This window comes from Gymnoscopelus braueri (assembly GCF_963280865.1).
Source record: "Gymnoscopelus braueri genome assembly, chromosome: 5".
Taxonomy (NCBI): Eukaryota; Metazoa; Chordata; class Actinopteri; order Myctophiformes; family Myctophidae; genus Gymnoscopelus; species Gymnoscopelus braueri.
Window position 1 is genome coordinate 53,399,225 of NC_137606.1, and position 24,763 is coordinate 53,423,987.

The 24,763-nt window shown below is 39.5% G+C and overlaps 1 protein-coding gene across 1 annotated transcript in view; it reads right to left on the reverse strand.

Annotated features, from left to right (window-relative positions):
- Positions 1-24,763, reverse strand: part of LOC308086080 (uncharacterized protein) — a 499,718-nt gene that overhangs the window by 190,685 nt on the left and 284,270 nt on the right. The window lies entirely within an intron of this gene.

A 24,763-nucleotide genomic window follows, 5' to 3' on the forward strand; every position in this document is an offset into this window, starting at 1 on the left:
GACGGCAAAGATTAGTTTTTGAGACACTGCAGGCCCATTGCTTCACAAAAATGAATGCGCTTGAGCAGCCATCTAAAATGAGCTGATTCTCATGGCAAGAATCTGTGATGAGATTGATCCATTGAATAGACATGCATGTTGAATTGGTTGTTGAAGACGGGTAATTTTCTGTTAGCTTTAGTCTCACATTTGCAGTCCCCAACTTTTCATCATAACACCCAGCAAGAACAGTTTGCTATAGTTTATAAACTATCAAGGTCATGTAACGATACAAAGATGTAATATTTTTATGTATTTAATTTTTATGATACTGTGGAAGATGGTGTTTGTGCCTTAGAACTCTGCTATATGGTGTTTTTCTAGTAGACAAATAAAAATAGCATTTTGTGACACTTAAAATGTTGTGATACTTGTGTGTTCATGCGCGCAGGCAGGCTATCCAGTGCACAATATGAACTATATCGGTGTATGTGTGGTTTCCATAATGTTTGTAGATTATAACTTAGTATGCTAAGTTACTAATAATAGCATATTAGTAAGACTCACCAATGCATGAACAACTGTGTTGTTGATCAGGGAATTCAAGAATTTAATTGTCAAGCATTTAATTGAAATGCGATCTATGCTCAAAGTTAAAAGTTGCAATCCAGAACAAATTTTAATGAATGGAACAGTTATCGTAACCAGTGGTGGAGTTATGTTAATACAATATTGTCTGTTGGGTGAAAACCTCATGTCCAAAACATACTTTTCAGGATTCAAAAGTAGCAGATCTGCAGGCGCTGCGGATCTGCACCAAAAGGAAGAAACCGTAACCCTTATCCAATCCACTTCATCTATAGAGTACATTTAAAACAACAGTGTTGAACCAAAGTGCTGTACACTCAGTAGCAAAATAAATACTAAAACATACAAGAGCAAAAACAATACACAATAAACAGGACAACATAGGGAACAGAACCAATAGCATGACAACACATATGACACACACATGACAACACATATGACACACAAAGCAGACCGAAGACAGATGTAAGTGAGCTTAAATAACCCGCCCGATTGGACAGCCACGTCAGTGTATGACGTACTGTATGGGTCTGCATGACGCTGTTAACAGCCACATAGAATGAGAATTGATGTGACCTCTCGAGTATGTCTGCCAGAACTAACTCGCAGGCTACGTATAATTAGATGTAATTTCCTGTGTTCTGGTGAATTTTGGGAGTTTGATACCAAATCCAGTAGAAAACCAGAAGAAATGACGATCCAGAAGAGTGTCAGGAGACATGGTCAAAAACCAGGAGACTCATCCGGGATCCAGGAGTGTTGGCAGCCCTGGCTGTAAGTCATGTTTTAAATAGTTCTATATTCAGATTACTATAAAGTGTGCAGTAACAAGGGATCTCTCCTATCTTAAGTACACATAAAATACATTTTCAGGTGGGACACCAACTTCATACAATCAAAACATAACTCATACAGGATAAACAAGTGAAATTAGAAGTGATGAAACACATAAATTAGCAGAAACATTGTAACTGGAACACAAACTGTCTCCTGATTTGAACCCACCTGAACATGTATTTATGTTACTATTCATAAGAGCTGGACAGAGCTGTTAACAAACACTCTATATACTGTAGCATGCTATTACATAGCATGATTATTATCTACAATAGCTATACTATTGGAACATAGAGCTTTAACCTTTTACAGCACCTTTAATTTTTTTTCTCACTGATGTTTTGACTTGGTTTGTTTCAATGCTGCACTCATTGTAAATTGCTCTGGACTACAGTATCACATCAGCTCATTATCAAACATTTAGTAGCTCTTTGTTGATAGGGACATTATTTGTGAATCTAATAAATGAGGGAGGGGGGGGACTAAAATTACATTACATCACAACTATCTTCATTATATTGGACTATTAAATGGCTTTGTTAAATTATTGATTCCAATTGTTTAATCAAGAGATTCTTTTCTGCCTTTGTCTACCTTGCTGTGGAAGACAATAACATCATTTTCAAATCAATATTCTGTGTCAAATTATAGATTTTTGTTTACAAGTAGCTGTTTAATGAGCAGGACCAATAAGAGAATGTATAAGAATGTCTGTCTATTCAGATCATAGTTTCACTCTCTCCACTGTTATCTCCACACTTGAGTTGTAGAATTACTAAATCTAGTCAACAACAACAACAATATTCTCTTAACGGGGTCCCTGGCCCCGAATCTGTTCAAATGGGGGGGTCCTTGACATGAAAATCATTGAGAACCACTGTATTAGATATCTGTCACCTCCTGCACACCTTAACGCATTAAAAACCGGGAAAGCATCTAAAGCATTTTAGATTTTTAGCCTTGGCTATTCAAAAATAGCAGATATACAAGCTCACAGCGCCTCACTTCGTGCCGCACTGCGAGCTTGTAGATCTGCTATTTTTTTTACATTTTTGAAAAAAAAAAGTGTTTGAAAAAGGTTGATTTTTATTAATTTTTTTCATGGAGAATTGTCTCTTCACAAGCCTCCTACCGGAGACTCCACCGGTCACCAAATGATTGTCTTAGGAATGCGACAACAAAAAAAATATCTCAGTGAATTCAAAGGCTTCACGGGGTGTTTAATTGATAGAAAATAAGTATTTTTTTTTGAATGAACAACTGCTTTAAGTCTTTCTCCTGGTCATTACAGATGTCAAAATATAACAGACTTTTGTAATGACAGCCACTCATTAATGCACTTTACAAGTTTGCCTTTGTGTAACAGATTAGGGTTAAAATTAGTATTTCTCTCATTATATGGTAGTGTATGTCTGAAAGGGTTAATGTGTAGCTCAATATCACATATATAATATTAATGTATCAGTTTGTTGATAGACATATGTATTTAAGTATCTAATGAGGGAGTATAGGGGACTAAAATGATCACCATCATTTTCACTATATTGGATTATTGCATGGCTTCATTGAATATAGATAGAATCAGAATGATCCTTATTGTGCCATCACAGGTTTACAGGTGTAAAGAAGTGGGTGATTTGTTTTTATGTATTTATTTGTACTTGTTTCCAGGTTAATCAAAGGTTCTGCCTCTGTTTACCTTGCTGTGGAAGCTAATAAAATCATTTTCTAATCAATATTTATTATTAAGTATCGATTTAATTCACAAGTAGTCATTTAATAAGCAGGATAACGTAGAACAAGACGGTCATCACTGCAATATAAACCCTTTAAGGATTAAGTAAAGTTGAATGAACAGTGACTGGCTAACTGTACATTATCCCTTATATACAGACATCCCACCTCCCCCTTAATTTTTGGATTGCCTCGGGCGGCAGGCATCTTTATATATTATTATATATTATATATTAATATTATAGAGACACAAATATATTATCACGAAAACATATTATTAACGTTCTGTTATAACAAACAAATTATCCATAATTCACTAAATAATCACCATTAAGCCTCTTCAAACTTATTTAATAAAACGTTCCGTTAAAACAAACTAATTGTCCATAATTCACTAAATAATCACCATTAAGCCTCTTCAAACTTATTAAATAAAACGTATTAATGGGGGGGGGGGGGGTACCTTGAAACAGGTGCTGGGGCTGGGGGAACTTAAAACAGTAGCTAGTTCGACCCTGCCCACAATGGGAGGGGTTGAAGGTTTAACTCCGCCCACCATCAGCTCCTCCCCGATCTGCAAGCTGCAGTCAGGGGCTTCTCAAGTTCTCAAGAGGGAGAATCAGTGGAGGGGGAGTCTAGAGAAACACAGAAAACAGTGCATGCTAAGCATACACGTAACAGTACTCTGTAGAATGTTATGTAGATTCAGATCACAGCTGGTAACACCGTGCCTCAAACATGGACTGTCCAAATGGACAGAAGATAAACTGTTTGGGCTCTTTAGAAGAGAGATGGTCTCCAAAAGCCTTTCGTCGTCGTTGTCAGGAGAGGGACAGATCCACCATGGACGCAGGCTGCTGGAAGCCATGCTGAAGCCTGAAATAAAGTTACACAGAACAGGTAAGCATGTGCTAGCATTGCTAACAAAATCCTCAGTTTCCATCCAAACATCGCGAAATCGCGGTAATCCGCTATTTCTACCCAATCATTTTGAAAGGTATCACTAGTCTGTTGGCTTGTGTCTAATGAGAATGTCAAATAAAGATGTATAAACAGTCATATTTTGTTAAAACTGTTGTGAAAAGGTATCTTAGTTAAGTCCTCCTGGTCACTGGAACTAGCCGGTTCCAGCAGGGGGCATTGGCAAACACTTGGTCTCAGAGAGCATACATAACAAAGAGAGCCTAAACCATTAAACAAAAGGATATGTAAATCCCGCTATGCATGATGGGATTGATAGCCCTGTTTACTATCTTTGAATGAGATCCATTCAACTGGTCTTTTCTCTACTGAAGAGTTTTAACTTGACTTCAGTTCTCTAAGCTGTAGTTTCAAAACTATTCACTCAATCTTATTAACCAATATATCGTTATTTTGCTATTCCCTGCTTTCATATGACATGAAAACATGAAAATGAAAAAATGCTAGATGACTGTCTCCCAGTCAAATTTGGTCACATATACTTAGTTACTTTACACCACTGCCTACCAGAGAGTTTCATAGTAGGAACTGAGTCGAGCATACAGTAGGCTACAGGCCATGTAGCAGTTGTCTGTAAATACCTAATCTCTCAAGAACAGATTCTGCTCTGCGTTTGAATCTGTCGGGGGGGGTTCGTCATATCACGTACGCACTGGCCTACAAGTGGGCGTGCCTTCAGATCAGGAAGCAGGCCGCGCTTCCTGATATTGTTCTGTCTGTTTTAAAAAAGCGTTATGTACTATTGCACTTTTGCCCAAGACAAATTTCCCCTTGTGGGACAATAAAGTATATCTCATCATCATCTCATTTACCCAATCAAATGTAGTGGGCGGGATTTACGTGTCCGTCGATCCTTCCCCACTCGAAACAAACCAAAACTAATTTAACAGTAGCGTCCGCGGAGCAGACAAAACCACGGAAAGATATTCACATTTTAACTTGCTCTTTCATCATAGAAACAAATGGGCTTATAACCAAAACGATCCATCTTCTCTGGGAGAAGTGGTGTTAGTGTTCAGTGTAGAAATATTGTTAGTGGGAATGAAAACATAGTCGCACCACCGGAAGTGATGCGCTGAAGGCAGACCAAAACCCTGGTTTCCTTGCGCACGGGTGCTACGTCAACTTCCTCCCAGAGCCAACTGAGATAGTCAAAAACAGCAGAGGGCGCTGTTTTTCCTTTTCATTTGGCGATGGGTTCCCAGATTGGTAAATACCAGGTGGGCTAGATTTCCCCACAAGATTTTATTTGAAAATAGCCGATCTACAAGCTCACAACGCGTCGCATCGCGGCGCGTTGTGAGCTTGTAGATCTGCTATTTTCAAATAGCTGATGTATATTTTAAAGTGCTCATGTGGCCCATAGTCGCTTCTTTTGGGCTGGTTTTCCTAGGCCTGGTTGCTTGTTTCTCTCACAGAATCTGGCAACACTGGCTACAGAACCACAAATTGTCAACAGACAACAACACTATAAAATCTACTGTCAGCAGTATGGCTAATACAGTGCAAATACATCATCCTATCCATAATGAACACTGAATTAAAAACAGTACTCCATCTTTAAAATATAGCCTATAAGACAATACAAAAATTAAACTAGCAAACAGTTGCAAAGTTAAGCAAAACAAATAATGTAACTAATGTAACAGAGGTCCAATTATCTATTTATAGTTATTTCTTTCTTGAATATTTAGAACTCGGTTCAGGTCAAAAAGTGATTATTTGTTTAATTGTATTGAAAATACATGGCATATAAACACATTATGCTTGTTTCCTGATTTATAATTTATTTATGAAGGGGGGGTAGAAACTGTCTGAATACTCCTATGCCCAAGTTACCCCACGGTATAGTACCCACTACCCATACATTTAAAGGGGTATTTAAATTTAAAACACTTCTGGGGTCATTTTAATGGCTACTCAAGCTTTTTTGTGCACCCCAGACAGTTTTTAAGAAGCTTGCTTCAGTATTTAATATTTATTTTATCAGATACGCCCCCCTCCTACACTGTATAAACCCATTGTAACTCCATATTAATCTAAGCTCCATGTGTCCTTGGTTCTTTGTGACTGATATTATCCTTGTAATGCGTGAGGGGGGGTGTTTTTATTTTTTCAATTACTTTTTTTCTTTTTATGTATTTCTTTCATTACATTTATAAAAAAGTTGCCTGTAGACCAATTCAAGTATAAGTGAAAGTTTGTCTGAGGATTTAATAAATATTGAACCAACGAAAAGGATTAACAAGAGCTGGTGGTGACTAAATAACTACATTGGATTCATTTGAATACAGTTTTTTTTTTTTGAAAAGTAGCAGTTTTGGAAATAAAGTTAAAGGTTTCCACCCGCCAGTGACAATATGCTGTATTAACCGGTTAAATGGTGCATTCAACAGACTCGAGGCCTACTGTCTGAAGAAAGAAGTAGGGCAAGATGCTTTTAAAATTAGAACAGTATCACTTGGTAACACAATGCATATTATTTCTAATAATTTTGTGGTTTCTTTATCTCCCCTCATTCTCCATCCCAGATGTCTTTCCTTCCGAACTACCAGTGAAGAAACATATTTGTGACCAGTGTGGGAAAACCTTCAGCCAGAGGCGTAGTCTCAAACGTCACCAGAGGATTCATACAGGAGAAAAGCCCTACCACTGTGAGCATTGTGGGGATAAGTTCAGCCGAAAAGGTACTCTCAAACAGCACCAGAGAATTCATACAGGAGAAAAGCCCTACCACTGTGAGCATTGTGGGGGAAAGTTCAGCCAAAAAGGTCATCTCAAACAGCACCAGAGGATTCATACAGGAGAAAATCCCTACCACTGTGAGCATTGTGGGGAAAAGTTCAGCCAAAAAGGTACTCTCAAACAGCACCAGAGAATTCATACAGGAGAAAAGCCCTACCACTGTGAGCATTGTGGGGAAAAGTTCAGCCAAAAAGGTACTCTCAAACGGCACCAGAGAATTCACACAGGAGAAAAGCCCTACCACTGTCAGCATTGTGGGGAAAAGTTCAGCCAAAAAGGTCATCTCAAACAGCATCAGAGAATTCACACAGGAGAAAAGCCCTACCACTGTAAGCAGTGTGAGCAGAAGTTCCGCGATGAAATTGATCTCAACCGCCACCAGAAGATTCATACAGGAGAAAAGCCCTACCACTGTGAGCATTGTGAGAAATGTTTCAGCACTGACGCAGGCCTCAGATCTCACCAGAGGATTCATTCAGAAAACTACTACTGCTGTGAACAGTGTAAGAAATGGTTCCGACGTCACAGTAACTTAAAGAGACACATTCAAGCTATTCACACTTGAATGAAGTGTTCTAAGAAGGGTTTTAACCCATATGATGCTTTTCCTAGACTTCACACTGGAGAGAAGCCATTCTATTGTGAATAGTGTGGCAACAGTTTTCAATGGAGACAAATGTTAGTCTCTCCATGTGCACTGAGCTAGACCGGTTGGCTGATATATCGGCTATTATTTGACTTTTTTGACAACATCAGTGTCAGCAATTATTCAGCCAATGAGTCGCAATTTGTATCATTTCAACATGTCATCCCTAATTTAGGCATTTCGTTACAGGCAAAAATGTTCAAAGGTTTTAAAAATTATGCTTATACTTATTGTTCATTTATTATTTTGCTCATAAGTTCTCAAATAGGAACTTTTGTTAAATCAATGTTGTTTTTTAATTGATTAGAAAATGTTCCACTTCTTGTCAAAATATGGGCCAAAACATCAGTAATCGGATGGGCCAAAACATCAGTAATGGGTGCAGGATCGGCATCGGATGCACAAATCTGTCATCACCGAGAACTTGTCTGTTTCCCCCCGGAAATAGGTGATCTACAAGCTCAACAAAGCTCATTTTAGCATTTAATTTGTTCTCTTATTTTTCTATGACCACCCACTTAAACTTTGTTATTATATTAGTGAAGAGCTTCCTGTGTTCCAGTTCCAAATTTGTGGGCTTGTTTTTTTTTTTTTTTTCATCACTTACAGTTTCACGTGTTCATCTTTGAATCTGTATGTGTTCTCTCACGTGGTTGGATGAAATGTGTATCCTGACCTGAAAATGTACACATTTATTGTGTTTACTTAAGTGCTGGAGAAGAGATACAGGGACACCCCTGTTACTGATTAAACACTCCAATGATTATTATATTTAACATTTATTGTAACAAAAAGATATCACTTAACACTGTCTTAAGTTGGCAACAGTTCACCTGGTCACCGTTTCATGTGGGCCCACCCAAACCGTTTCATGTGGGCTCACCCAAACCGTTTCATGTGGTCTCACCCAAACCGAAAACCCCAGATAATGCCTTAGAGACCTGTACGGGTTTGGTTCCATGTGTTATGATCTATTGGAGTAGCGTCACCGCCATCTGCTGGTAGAACAGTATTATTACCGGCTCCAATACCTGACCTGTCTCTGATGTACCAGGTCGGTTCTCTAATATTTGGGACCAATCGGATCTCCGAACACATTTCCCCGGTCCGTTAGGGTTGGGGTCTGTAATATTTGGACTCTTGAAAACCGTTGTGCGCCGTGATTTGGTCTTCAAATGTTGCAATTTTGACTGCTGGGCAAAACTATTATATCAGATAACTTGTGATGAGCGTTCATCATTATTTTCTTCTTTTTTTTTTTACTTTACTTTATTGCCTTATTTTGCTTTTGTTTTATCACAAATTAATTGATAATGATTGACAGTTTCTTCAATTATGACAATTGTTGGTGTGTGCTGGCGTTTAGGGCTGTAACATAATCTTAAATAGAACCTTTCAGTCAGTAGATGACTTGCTATGATTCTGATCTAATGTGAAATATGATAGCTTTATCAAACATTCCACAACACCTGTCTTGCAGCTGAGGAGGAAAAAAATATGTTTTGCCCTTTCAAAGCTAATTCCAATGCTACTGATAATGTACACTAAACTACGCTGTGCCTTGCAGGGCGAGATGAAGCCATTTCATTCATTTATAATGTAACCCATCACCACTACCTTAAGGGATTTTTAAACATAAGAAGAAGATATTGCATTGAGCGTGTAGTATGTGATCATAAAGGATGACACAAATGTTGGCATAAACTGAGACAAAGGGACACTAACAGATGTGAGTCGGTGGCATTGCCTTACAATGCAGGTCTTGCTGTCTACTGTCATCCTCATCTCCCCTCTTCTCCTTAAAGTTGTTTTATGCTGTGTATAAGAAATACAACTTGGGAGTTTTCTGACGTTCCTAAACTTCAAGTTTAATGTGATATCAAGTTTACAGGTGTAAAATAATTGGTTCTTTTAAGTAAAAAAAAAATGCAATTGAAAAGGCCTGTAGTCGATTGCTTGGGTTAACTGTTAAGAGATAAATAATGCAATGCCACATACAATATATAGTTGCTGTTGGGCAGAAACGTCTTAGCTCCATATTCTAACTTTTAGTTTTTCCGTAAATGAACTCCCTACTTGATCATACTATAGCGTCACACACAAGTAGTTGGCATCGCGTTTTGAGCTTGTGGATCTGCTACTTTTGCTGGAAAGTAACAGTTTTGGACATATGAGGTTTCCCCAATGGTACCAAATATTCCATTCCTACTCAAGTTATTAATTATCACTGACAATTTTACAGCGTAGATTGGTTTTCCCAGAGAAAGCAAATTGTATCAAATTGGAGTCTGTGGCCTAACTAATATAATAGTCCTGGGTCCTTTAACGGATAGAGGTGTCGGGTGGAAACCCTGTATGTCCCAAACCATTCCTTTTTAAAAATATATTTTTTTAAATAGTGAAAATATCCGCTCTGCAAGCACGCAACGTGTCACTATGCGATGCGTTGTGTACTTATGAAAAAGCATAACAAGTTGAAATGTGTTGGCGATGCAACGTTTCTGCCTGATGGCAAAGATTTGTTTTTGAGACACTGCAGGCCCATTGCTTCACAAAAATGAATCTGCTTGAGCAGCCATCTAAAATGAGCTGATTCTCATGGCAAGAATCTGTGATGAGATTGATCCATTGAATAGACATGCATGTTGAATTGGTTGTTGAAGACAGGTAATGCGTTTCTGTTAGCTTTAGTCTCACATTTGCAGTCCCCAACTTTTCATCATAACACCCAGCAAGAACAGTTCGCTATAGTTTATAAACTATCAAGGTCATGTAACGATACAAAGATGTAATATTTTTATGTATTTAATTTTTATGACACTGTGGAAGATGGTGTTTGTGCCTTAGAACTCTGCTATATGGTGTTTTTCTAGTAGACGAATAAAAATAGCATTTTGTGACACTTAAAATGTTGTGATACTTGTTTGTGTGTGTTCATGCGCGCAGGCAGGCTATCCAGTGCACAATATGAACTATATCGGTGTGTGTGGTTTCCATAATGTTTGTAGATTATAACTTAGTATGCTAAGTTACTAATAATAGCATATTAGTAAGACTCACCAATGCATGAACCACTGTGTTGTTGATCAGGGAATTCAAGAATGTAATTGTCAAGCATTTAATTGAAATGCGATCTATGCTCAAAGTTAAAGTTGCAATCCAGAACTAATTTTAATGAATGGAACAGTTATCGTAACCAGTGGTGGACTTATGTTAATACAATATTGTCTGTTGGGTGGAAACCTCATATGTCCAAAACTTACTTTTCAGGATTCAAAAGTAGCAGATCTGCAGGCGCTGCGGATCTGCACCAAAAGGAAGAAACCGTAACCCTTATCCAATCCACTTTATCTATAGAGTACATTTAAAACAACAGTGTTGAACCAGTGCTGTACACTCAGTAGCAAAATAAATACTAAAACATACAAGAGCAAAACAATACACAATAAACAGGACAACATAAATATAGACACAATGCCTAGTGGAAACGGCAACTCTGTCTGAATTTTCGAACGCCAAGGAGTTTTTAGACGTGATTTAATCACAGGCAGGGTTTGAGACGCTCTAACATGGGGTGGAAGCTCGGTTTGGTCGCTACGGCGGAAAATGATCTCCCCGGTCTTCAGTTTTGTTGGTGGGACCTTTTTTGTTGGTGGGATATTTCACCCAAACAATTACATTCGATTAGTCACCCCATGCAGACTTTAATTCATGGATTTTTTTTCCCCCCTAATCCAATAATTTGGTAGGAGACTCTTTGTGTCTCCTACCGAACAGCTCCGAACTCTCAAAAATCCGTACTTGGCTTACCGATAACAAACTGTCACTACACCTTGGGAAAACTGAATCCATTCTCTTTGGGACCAAACATTCCCTCAGACAGATGGATGTAAATGATTTCAAGGTCAAAGTCGATGACACAATTATCTCTAGCAAAGAAGAGATTACCTATTTGGGTTGTGTTCTTGACAAATACCTGACAGGTGAAAGCATGGCTACAAAGGTGGTCAAAAGAGTAAACCAGAGAACCAAATTTATGGGCAGAGTTTCCTCTTTTGTCAACCCTCAGGCCCTCAGGACCCTCTCTGGGGCCCTGATTCAACCACTTTTTGACTATGCTTGCACCTCCTGGTACTCCAACACCTCAGTGTCACTGAAGACTAAAGCCAGATTCCATTCCCGAAAATCTCGGCCACTCGCTCACTCCCACTCGGTCACTCCGACTCCAAACCGGATGTGCTCAGGGTCCAATTATTCAGTTGCTTCTTGGAGGAGGCGAGTGGAGGAGCCGAGGAGGCTCTCTACTTCCGCATTTAGCGAGTGTACATCAAGTGTAGGCTCGACCACTCTCCGCAGCAGACTTCCGCATCACGTGTAGACTTTTTTTTGTTTTTTCCCTTCTCCCGTGACGTATACATGGTCCTCCTCCACATGTGGCCACACAAACAATGCTTGAAACCCGAAACCATGCCCCGAAAACACCGGCTGCCCCCCCCTCGCCCCCGCCGATCACTCGTTGCCCATCTCACACACACACACACACACACACACACACACACACACACACACACACACACACACACACACACACACACACACACACACACACACAGTGTAAATTAACTGAAAAGACGCAACAAGCCACTGGCGTTATTGCTTTGTATGATATAAAGTATAATACAATTATATACATTGTAATATATTGTGCACACTTAGACTGTCTCAAAAGCTGATAGTTCATTTCTCTCCGTGCATGCCTCAATGCAGTGCATGGACTACTATAAATTACTGTGACAAAGATTATGTTTAAAATAATGTATTGTATTTATATATAGACTGAGTTCTGAATTCCCCAAAAAGAGACACTTTACGCTATTTAACTATAGCCGTACTCATTCAATTCTGAACCGATTCTTAAATTTAAAAATTCTCTATAAATGTGAAGGGTCTTCTTTCATGTCTATCAGTCATGATTTATTTCGCTATCAAACAATATCAAGCAAAATCACAAAATCGTCTGAGTTTTTTTCTTTTTTCTTCGTCCCAGAAGTGGGGAGGATATCACCCAAACTCTCAAAACCCCGGACATTTGAAGGATTTTATAAACCCCCCCCCAGACAGCCCCCCAAAAGAGGATATGTCCGGGTAAAAGAGGACGTATGGCCACCCTGCATGAATGATGTAATTCAGAGTCAGACATACTCTGTAATATACGGTGGCTGTTATACGCAGCAGTGCCGTGCGGGATGCTGCAGGGGGTGGGGGGTCTGGGGACTGTACGAGCAAAAAGAGGGATGGGTCAGGATTTAATTCATAAATGTAAGTTTGCTCATCCTGGCGCTTCGTTCACTATTTCAGGAATAAATGGCCTTGCACAACAATGTTCACTATAAAGATAACGATGTGGCCATCCACATTGATGTGGATGTCTATTCTTATTATTCTATACCTGGCTGCATATTATTCTATGCATGTATATTTTCATCCACGGCTCTGGTCCAGCTGTTTGAGACGTCATAAGTGATAGCGGAATTTTCCGTCGCTTTGAAATGACGCTAAGTGCAGTCCGATCCTTTGACGGCAACCGCTCGACCCATAGATATATATAAAGGCTAGATGACTCACCCGCGCTGCTGGCCAATGGAGTACGACGTTGCCACATGGCGGCCATCTTGAAACAGTCATTCATAACATTATGTCTATGGTGCATATACTTTAAAATAACCATAGCGTGCTCAATTTTCATCCGATTTTCAAACGGTTTGGTGTGTTGTAAACACCAAAGATGTAGTTATGATACTGCATACTTAAAATTATATAATAAAAAAAACATGATTATGATTATAAGTATGCAGTATCATAACTACATCTTTGGTGTTTACAACACACCAAACCGTTTGAAAATCGGATGAAAATTGAGCACGCTATGGTTATTTTAAAGTATATGCACCATAGACATAATGTTATGAATGACTGTTTCAAGATGGCCGCGGTTGAGCTACATTTGCGCCGCCCCCTTGAGCCATCTAGCCCATACCCGGTCGACCACCCACCAGTACCCAAGACAGACAGAGGTTACTCCAATTATATAGTAGGATCTAAGGATCTATGGCTCGACCACTCCGTCCTCGCAAATAATCCTCGGCTCCTCGCAGGGGCGGGGCTTAGGCGCGAGTGGAGGAAGAGAGGAGAGTGAGCGAGTGACTGAGCTTTGGGGAATGGAATTTGGCTATATGTGCTAGAGCCGCTGCTGTGTTTTTCCGTGCATCGCGCATGCGTGCTTACGACGGGGGAGGGAAAAAAAGTCCTAACTCTATGACAAAGTCACACACACCGCAGAGGAGTTTGGAGGAAGAGACAGAGACCGCTGTAGTGTTGCGTCGCGTCTGTACTAGGCTACTACTTTACATTTCACCATGGCCACTGCTGAAGCCAGCGATGGTAATTATGATACACAAACGGAAGAATTGGAAAACCCTCCCGCTTCCTTTAAGTAAAAAGTCTGACAATATTTTGGCTTCCTAGTGAATTATGAGGGCACCCGACATGTTGTTGACAAAACGGCTACCGTTTGTCGATTATGCTCCACATTGATAGTTGCTCCGTCTTCTCTTTTCCCCTCTACACCTATACCTCTCGGCCAAAAATAGCCGATCTACAAGCTCACAACGCCTCGCAGCGTGAGGCGTTGTGAGCTTGTAGATCTGCTATTTTTGGCTAAAGTTCACCTCAAAAAAGGGATGGGGTAAAGCTTATTATTCACATTTCTTGTTTGTTAAAGCTCTTACCTGTTCAAACAATGTGAACATACTTTAAGATGTTTAAGAACATGTAGCCAAATAACAGTTGTCTTTGGATCCTTTTTTCTTACATGTTCAACTTTGTATTTAGATTTTATTTAGTTATAGAGCTTCACAAGAATGTTGTTGTTAACTCATCTTAAAGAAGAATCTGAAAATGACAGTTGTTGTAAGGGCATAAAACCCTTTTTGTTATTCTCATTCTCATTTGATATTATTCAAATAAAAGGGACTTATTGAGAAACATGTGTTTTTCTTTACAAATCAAGACAATAGCCTAAATTAATAATCATATAGCCCTCAAAGCTGAAAAAAGGGAAGTTTAAAAAATATATATCGTGTCGAAAATCGAATCGAATCGAATCGTGACCTTAAAATCTAAAGTCGAATCGAATCGTGGATTAGGCGTAGCGTGACACCCCTAGAATATACAGTAGGCTACAGGCCATGTAGCAGTTGTATCTGTAAATAGCAGGTGGGCTACAGAACCACAAATTGTCAACAGACAACAACACTATAAAACCTACTGTCAGCAGTATGGCTAATAATTTGCAAATACATCATCCTATAAACATAATGAACACTGAATTAAAAACAGTACTCCATCTTTAAAATATAGCCTACATAAGACAATACAACAATTAAACTAGCAAACAGTTGCAAAGTTAAGCAAAACAAATAATGTAACTAATGTAACAGAGGTCCACTTATCTATTTATAGTTATTTCTTTCTTGAATATGTAGAACTCGGTTCAGGTCAAAAAGTGATTATTTGTTTAATTATTTTAATGGCCGATGGCTGACTATTTGTATTGAAAATACATGGCATATAAACACATTTGTGCTTGTTTCCAGATTTATAATTTTTTTATGAAGGGGGGGGGGGGGGGGGGGGGTAGAAACTGTCTGAATACTCCTATGCCCAAGTTACCCCACGGTATAGTACCCAGGCCACTACCCATACATTTTAAAGGGGTATTTTCATTTAATACACTTCTGGGGTCATTTTAATGGTTACTCAAGCTTTTTTGTGCACCCCAGACAGTTTTTAAGAAGCTTGCTTCAGTATTTGATATTTATTTTATCAGATACGCCCCCCTCCTCCTACACAGTATAAACCCATTGTAACTAGAGTCCAACCGATATGGATTTTTGTGACCGATACCGATAACCGATTTTAGAGAGGTTTGGATTATATCGGTCACCGATAACCGATATGCAACCGATGTTGTGAAAAAAAAAAAAAAAACAGAAAAGGCCTATTTTCATTCCAGCTAATAAAATTAGCTGGAATGAAAATAGGCCTTTTCTGTTTTTTTTTTTTTTTACATTTACTCAAGTACTGTACTGTATTTTTTTTACTTCAATGGAGTATTTCCAATTTTCAACACTTTTACTTCTACTCCACTACATCTCAGAGGCAATTATTATACTTTTACTCCACTGCAATTATTTGAAAACTTTAGTTACGAGTTACTTTGTAGATTAAGATCTAGAATATTATAAACAAAACACACATTAACCACTTCAGCCCTATATACATTTCTGCCATTTGAAAATAGCAGATTTACAAGCTTGTAGATCTGCTATTTTCCAAAGATTTTTATACATTTGAAAACTTGTTAAACAGGACATTCTGCATAATGAGTAGTACTTTCTACTTTGTACTTTAAGTCAGAGTCCTGCAATCGTTTGACGGGTGAAAACGGGTGTAAAATATACTGACAGGCGGTTCTGAACTAAACGCGGGTAGGTAACATTTTATTGTGAAAATCAGAGAGCACTGTCTCCGCCCAAACAACGTCACTTGTGTAACTTAACACAGCACAACAGCATGGAGCACGCCAGCTTTGGGAGTGTGCTGCGTTTGTGTACCGGAAGTTGAGAGCTGGTTAAGTCCCGGGAAAGACGCACTGTGATTGGCCAGTAGTCACTTTGAGTGGCAGTTGGGGCAAACGCAGTCAGTGGGGCAAACGCAGTCCCCACCAATATTATTTACGATTCTGTGCCTATCGGTACACAACTCGGACGGCGCTTAGTCGACTAGCAGACCATCGGCCGGTCGTCGCGGGCACTCGCGCCTGGAGGTGCTCGGGCGCGACTCCTCTGCCTCAAGGTCTGCTGAGTCGGCGCGCCTCCGTCATGGTCCAAAACTATACTTTATCGGCGAAAAGAAGTAGTTGAGGATTGATAAGGTTTTCTCCCAAGCGGGAGTCGATCCCAGGCTCCCAGTGGTAATGGATTGGGAGTCTAACGATTAGCGAGGTGCACCACTGAGGCCGGTGTTGAGATTAGGTATTTGGGCTGTATTAGAATGTGACGTCCTAACTCTTCTATTGTAGAAGAAAGAAGTCCCCGCCCAAAGACCGTGCACTTACATATATCGCATGGAGCCAATAGATATCTATAATGGAGCACGCCGGTCAGTAATCTTAACTCTCAAAAACACATTGAACATCCTGTTAAACCTTCAAATTAAAACCATATGACAATGTAAACAATGACACATGCGTAGTGCGTATGTGCGCGTTGGCTAAAGCTCGCTCCTCCGTCTTCACTTGATTTCTGAACGAACCTGACCACTGAATGTAGCTCTATTGTTGAAGGCTGCTATGCTATGCTTTTCAACACATTTCAACACACCTTAATTGAGTGACTGTATGTAGGCTATTTCCATTTTACTCTGCATGTAATCACGGATAAACGGGCGGACAACAGGTCCATTATTTGACGGGCGGCCGTGGGCGGTTCTGGTTCGTATTTTGAAATAATCACGGCCACGGGTGACGGGTGGGTCTACTTTGCAGATCTGATTATTGACGGGCAGCGCGGGTTCTCAACATTGGACCCGTGCAGGACTCTGCTTTAAGTACATTTTGATACCAAAACTTTTGTTCTTTTACTTTTACAGATTTTTTTTTAATTCCGGACTTTTACTTGTAACAGAATATTTCTATATCACAGTATTGATACTTTTACTTAATACGCAAACCCGCTGTAGACAATTAGTCCATATCGGTCGGACACTAATTGTAACTCCATTTTTATCTAAGCTCCATGTGTCCTTGGTTCTTTGTGACTGATATTATCCTTGTAATGCGTGAGGGGGGCGTGTTTAATTTTTTTCAATTACTTTTTTTCTTTTTATGTATTTCTTTCATTACATTTATTTAAAAACAAGTTGCCTGTAGACCAATTCAAGTATAAGTGAAAGTTTGTCTGAGGATTTAATAAATATTGAACCAATGAAAATGATTAACAAGAGCTGGTGGTGACTAAATAACTACATTGGATTTATTTGAATACAGTTTTTTTTTTACATTTTCTGAAAAGTAGCAGTTTTGGACCTAAAGTTAAAGGTTTCCACCCGCCAGTGACAATATGCTGTATTAACCGGTTAAATGGTGCATTCAACAGACTCGAGGCCTACTGTCTGAAGAAAGAAGTAGGGCAAGATGCTTTTAAAATTAGAACAGTATCACTTGGTAACACAACGCATGTTATTTCTAATCATTTTGTGGTTTCTTTATCTCCCCTCATTCTCCATCCCAGATGTCTTTCCTTCCGAACTACCAGTGAAGAAACATATTTGTGACCAGTGTGGGAAAACCTTCAGCCAGAGGTGTAATCTCAAACAGCACCAGAGGATTCATACAGGAGAAAAGCCCTACCACTGTGAGCATTGTGGGGAAAAGTACAGCCAAAAAGGTCATCTCAAACAGCACCAGAGAATTCACGCAGGAGAAAAGCCCTACCACTGTGAGCATTGTGGGGAAAAGTTCAGCAAAAAAGGTCATCTCAAACAGCACCAGAGAATTCATACAGGAGAAAAGCCCTACCACTGTGAGCATTGTGGGGAAAAGTTCAGCCAAAAAGGTAATCTCAAACGGCACCAGAGAATTCATACAGGAGAAAAGCCCTACCACTGTGAGCATTGTGGGGGAAAGTTCAGCCTAAAAGGTCATCTCAAACGGCACCAGAGAATTCATACAGGAGAAAAGCCCTACCACTGTGAGCATTGTGGGGAAAAGTTCAGCCAAAAAGGTCATCTCAAACAGCACCAGAGGATTCATACAGGAGAAAAGCCCTACCACTGTGAGCATTGTGGGGAAAAGTTTAGCCAAAAAGGTTATCTCATATCTCACCAGAGGATTCATACAGGAGAAAAGCCCTACCATTGTGAGCATTGTGAGAAACGGTTCAGCACTGACGGAGGCCTCAGATCTCACCAGAGGATTCATTCAGAAAACTACTATTGCTGTGACCAGTGTAAGAAATGGTTCAGACATCACAGTAGCTTAAAGAGACACATTCAAGCAATCCACACTTGAATGAAGCGTTCTGAGAAGGGTTTTAACCCATATGATGCTTTTAAAGAAGTGAACCACTGGAGACGTCACACTGGAGAGAAGCAACCCTCTATTGTGAATTGTGTGGGAACAGTTTTCAATGGAGACAAATGTTAGTCTCTCCATGTGTGCTGAGCTTCTTTTTGGAATGTTCTTTTGCTCATAAGTTCTCAAATAGAGACTTTTGTTTAAACAATGTTGAAAATGTTGCACTTTGTTGTGCAAAGACTAGACAGTAATCGGTGCATCGGATGCAAAAATCTGACATCACCCAGAACTTGTGCATGTGTAATGTTCATTATACCATTGTATATTTTTTGTCTATTCACTCTGTATCTCAGGGGAGGGCTTTGGACAGTTCAGAAACCCGCCTACCAGTGACATCATCGATGAGGAATTCAAGCTAATAGAAACTGCAGGCTTTCTTTTCCTGGAAAGTCAGCATGCTACAGTGTAAGTGTAACTGCTGTCTGCTTTTAATCTTAAAATTGAAGATGCAAGATCGGCATATTTCTCAAATCTGATCAATCTTAATAAAAATAGGCCAAAAGCACTTTTTACCGTCATTAACACTCTGGTTAACCCAGCCATCCCCCCAGTTCCGGTCTTCTCTGACGATGATTGTGAACAATTCTTATCTTTCTTTCTGAACAAAGTTGACAATATTAGATCCAAGATAATACCACCTAGTACCACCATAGTTGACCACCCTCCTCTAGTCCCCTCAATGTCCCAGTTTAACATGATCTCCTTGGATGATCTTTCACCGATCGTGTCACATATGCACCCCTCATCTAGTCCTGTTGACATCATGCCTACTGCACTCTTAAAAGATGCTTTTGACTGTCTAGGCCCCTACTTTTTATCCATCATCAATAGCTCCTTATCCTCTGGTTGTGTGCCTGATCACTTTAAGCATGCCATTATCCAACCACTCCTAAAAAAACCAAGCCTCGATCCACTAGTTCACTCCAATTATAGACCCATATCCAAACTCCCGTTCATTTCTAAAGTATTAGAAAAGGTTGTCTGCAATCAACTTTTACATTTTCTAAATAACAATAAAATTTTTGACAAATTTCAGTCCGGTTTCCGCCAGAAGCACAGCACTGAAACTGCACTCCTCAGAGTCTCTAGCGACATCCTCATGAGGGCTGATGTTGGTGAGTGTTCAGTGCTGTTGCTGCTCGACTTAAGCGCAGCTTTTGATACAATCGATCACTCCATCCTTCTAAATAGGCTTCAACAGTGGGTGGGATTAAATGGGTCGGCCTTGGAATGGTTCTCCTCCTATTTGTCAGGGAGAAGTGTGGCTGTCGCTGTTGACAGTTATGCGTCCTCCTCAGCTCCCTTGACATGTGGTGTCCCCCAGGGCTCCATACTTGGTCCAGTCCTGTTCTCCCTATATATGCTACCCCTTGGTACTCTCATTAACAGCTATGAAGGTATGTCATATCACTGCTACGCTGATGATACACAGCTGTATCTCTCATTCAAGCAAAACAACCTCAGTAAACTCACAGTCATGCATGACTGTTTAACCGGCATTAATAATTGGATGGCACTAAATTTCCTACAACTTAACCCAGATAAAACTGAAATACTCATCATAGGCCCCGAGTGTAGCTCAGATGCAATTCGGCTGTCCCTTGGTCCATTGGCTACTAATGTAAAACAAACAGCAAAAAACCTGGGTGTCTTTTTCGACAACCAGATGAACTTCGAGTTCCATGTTAAAAAGGTAACTCAGTCATGTTTCTACCATCTGCGCAACATTAATAAAATAAAATCAATTATCACATCTCAAGACCTGGAAAAAATCATGCATGCATTTGTCTCTTCCCGTCTTGATTACTGCAACGGACTCTACACCACTCTGAGCCGTGCGTCACTATCACGACTTCAACTAGTACAGAACACGGCGGCCAGAATTCTCACCAACACTAATCGCAGAGCACACATAACACCAGTGTTAGCTGCACTTCACTGGCTACCAATTAGGTCCAGGATAGATTTTAAAATCTTGTTAACCACCTATAAAGCTCTACATGGGCTAGCGCCACTTTATATTGCTGACCTACTGCCCCCTAAGGACAAGGTGAGGTCCCTCAGGTCCTCTGACAAAGGCCTTTTGAAGATACCCGCGTCCAATCTAAAAACAAAGGGTGACAGGGCCTTTGCAGTAGTTGCTCCCACACTGTGGAACGCCCTTCCCCTGGCATTAAAAAATGCTGAGTCGGTTGATTGTTTTAAGAGAATGCTTAAAACACTTTTGTTTCGTAAGCACTTTGTCATTTGAAGACCTGACTCACATAGGTCAATGCTTTTGTTTTTATCCTTGCTGTTTTGTACTTTTCACTATTTTTTGTACTATAATACCCTGTTGTTATCTTGTTAATTGTATGTATTTTATGTTCCATTGTACAGCACTTTGTAACACTGTTTCGAAAGGTGCTTTATAAATAAAATTTACTTACTTACTTACTTACTAATGGAAGCCATTTACGCGAACCTATTTAAAGCCGCCACGTGCCAATCGCGTAGATCTACGTGAAGTGATTTTTTTTTTATTTTTTTTTATATATATATATTTTTTTCCAACTTCACCCAAAGACCAAGGAGATATGATTAGTCAAAGATCTAGACTCCTATCCACTTCCTTGTTAACTTAAAACTTTAAAATTCTGTATTTCGGCTCCTGAGTACTTTTTCTTTTTTCAATGAAAAACTATGAAAAACGAACTAAAAAATATGAAAATACCTCTGGCAGTTAATGGGTTGGTTAATAAAGAATGTAATATAACATTTGAAATATTGTTTGCTTGACAATAATGTCACTGGTAGGCGGGTTTCTGAACTGTCCACAAAATGTTTGACCTTATTATTATTATTATTATTATTATTATCATCAGCAGCATCAATAAGGACCAATTGATCAGGACCAAAAGATGTGTTGAAAAGGGTCGTCCTTTAGTAGTTGTGTGATAATTAATCGTTAAGTGAAATGTCATGATCGTGACAGCCCTGTGTGAGATCCAAATAAAGTTAACAATAAGAAGAAAGTTGACTAGTGTGTATTTTTTCTCAATCAAGCGCAGGTGCAGCATACTGTACATGTGCAAGAAGACAGAGAGAGAGAGAGAGATGGTCAAGTGATGCTAGAGCGACCTAAGTTTGAGCATCACTGATATAGAAACATCAGAATACTGTTGGGACTTAGAAGACTTTTAATCGGCTTCAGGTCTTAATGGGTTAATAGTGAGAGAGAGAGAGAGCATACTAATGCTTTAAGTGGCCGTTGTTGACATTCCAAGATACGTTTGGAGTGGACATGGGGGAGATTTTAGGCTGCAGGAGAAGCTATTAACCCCTGCGTCCCTGTGATTATTAATGAATGATGATCATATCACATTATTATTCTGCCTGTTAATGGTCACATAGCTGTTTCCTCATCGTTCTCATCTTTGTTATTTCAACAGATTAAGTTACAGCTGTATTCATATCTGAACATGGCTTTATATAAGCTGACCAAAGTGCACCCTAACCCTAAAACCTCACACTAACCTAATGGTCGGAATAATGGAATGTCGGAACTATGAGTGGACCAAAACTAATTTTCAGGATTCAAATTCAAAAGTAGCAAAAGTAGCAGATCTACAAGCTCAAAATGCGTCTCTTCGCACCACGTTTGGAGCTTGTAGATCTGCTATTTAAGATGCTTTTGTGTGACGCTGTAGTGTGATCAAGTAGAAAGTTCATTTACGAAAACACAAATATGGAGAGGTTTCTGTCCGACAGCAACGACTTGTATTAGGCCATGGACCACTTTCGCCAATCTACACTATAAAAGAACCCTAGTTTCCAAATGGAACCAAATCCATTTTCTCTCCAAGAACCCTCCAAGGACCGCCGCACCTGTCTGAGAACCACTGTCATGGCATTGGATCCAAGGAATGTTTATGCCGCGAGCAGTGTTGGAAAAGTTACTAAAACATAGTAATATATTACTTATTACACATTACTTATTACTCCCTGCCAAAAGTAATTAGTTACTTATTACTTTTCTTTACTTTTTTTTTCTCGCCCCCAGTAATTGCATCCTTTCTCCCCAAAAGTCTGACTTTGCATTTTTAACATTAGCAGTTTTTTTTTTCTCTTTTCTGCAGCCTACATTGTAAAATCCTCATTGTTGATTTAACTCTGAAAAGTGTTCTGTACACATGACGGGTCCATTTGGTTCCATTTGTACGCTCATTTGAATTATATTAACACTAAGACTTTTACTGTGTATGAATTCATAACTTACAGACTAAATGAAAACCATTTGACTATGAATTGAATACTAAGGACCTCAATGGAAACAAGACCGCAAGGACTTTTTTGGAAGTATTTTAAATGTATTTAATGTATTTTTTGCCTAATAAAATATTCAAATTCAAACACCTGGGCTCAAACTGACTCATCATGAGACACAATCTTTGAACAACTTCTGTTGTTTATTAAAGCTCCAAACAGTGCTAGGCCAATAAGGCTACATGTGCCAGTGCATTTCAATTCCAAAAATATAGAAAAACTAACATTTCTATATGACTGACTGGCCATCAAAACTGAAAGCATCAGGAGGACACAAAACACATTCAAACTGAAAATAATAAAGTAATCAAAAGTGTGTGCATACAGCAGCAACCAGTTAAACAACAAAACCTCTTCATAAACTGCTATATTTCTTTGTAAACAAAATGTATTCTAATAAAATACAAAAATAAAAAGGCTCCCATAGCAACACATATCAGCGTGGGTTTCTGACAGAATGTAGGAGCAAATGCATGTTAAAAAAAAATCAATCATTCTGTATTAGGGCACTGCTGGAGAGACAGTACGCACTGCATGCCTCGCATTCCGTTGTTCTCAAACACTTAAACACTGCCCATCCTGAGAGGTAGTACAGAACCTGCCCTTGTATGAAGGGCAGGGGTTGCTGCTCATCCTCAACCTGAGCTGGCAACTCAACAATGTTGACTGGCTCCTCTGTTTGGGCCAAGGAGTCAATGAGGTCAATCATTGTGCCATCAGTGTTGGGGCCCTTGACCTCAAATTGAGAGAGGGCAATAGCCTTTAGTCTCGCACGGCAGGTTTTTGCACTGGGGTGGATGACATTGTTGGATCTCAACTGTGAGTGCAAATTTTCATTTGCATCTGTTGAGATCCGCCCAGTGTGGAAGTGCGTTAGAGATGTCCTCTCTCCTGTCATCTGGGCCATCCACAGCTTATTTTGTGGCAGGAAGGACAAGGGAACTGATGGCAAGTGCTGCTCCATTTCCTCTGGAAAGAGTGCAGCTCCTGCCATTACCAGCATGGTGGTTGCCATTCTTACACCAGTCTGGGATGGCTTCCAGCCTGCAAGCGTAACAAGTGAATTTAATTAATTAATTTAGTATTGTAAGTGAAAGTCACATAACTGCTGCCATTAATTCTGCTTTTGATTTTCTGTCTCATTGGCACTAACCTTGATGCTTTCCTTTGGATTTGGAGCGAAACACTGTTCCATTCCAGGTTTCCATGAACTCCTGCAGCCTCCCCAACTTCCAGTTTGCCCCAGCGGTAGTGTTTGGTGGATATAGCGCTGCAAAAATCAAACATAGTTGGTGTGTGTGTGTGTGTGTGTGTGTGTGTGTGTGTGTGTGTGTGTGTGTGTGTGTGTGTGTGTGTGTGTGTGTGTGTGTGTGTGTGTGTGTGTGTGTGTGTGTGTGTGTGTGTTGTTTTTACTCACCATAAAGGTGCCCTCTTGAGGTCATCAGGTCAAACCAGTCAATGAACCAGGCAGTGGTCAAAAACTGGTTTGATTTGAAAACTAAGTTAACTAAGTTAAGTAGTTACTTTACATATTTAGATTATTACAAAACAAACATTAACCAATTAAGCCCTATTTCTGCTTCATCTGTTCAAAAATAGCTTGTAGATCTGCCATTTTGAAAGGATTTTGACAAATGTTGAAAGCTTGTAAAGATTTGTGAAATGGGACACAATGACTACTTCTACTTTTGGTACTTATATTTTATGGCAATACTTTTGGTATTTTTACTCAAGTAACAATGTGGATTCGG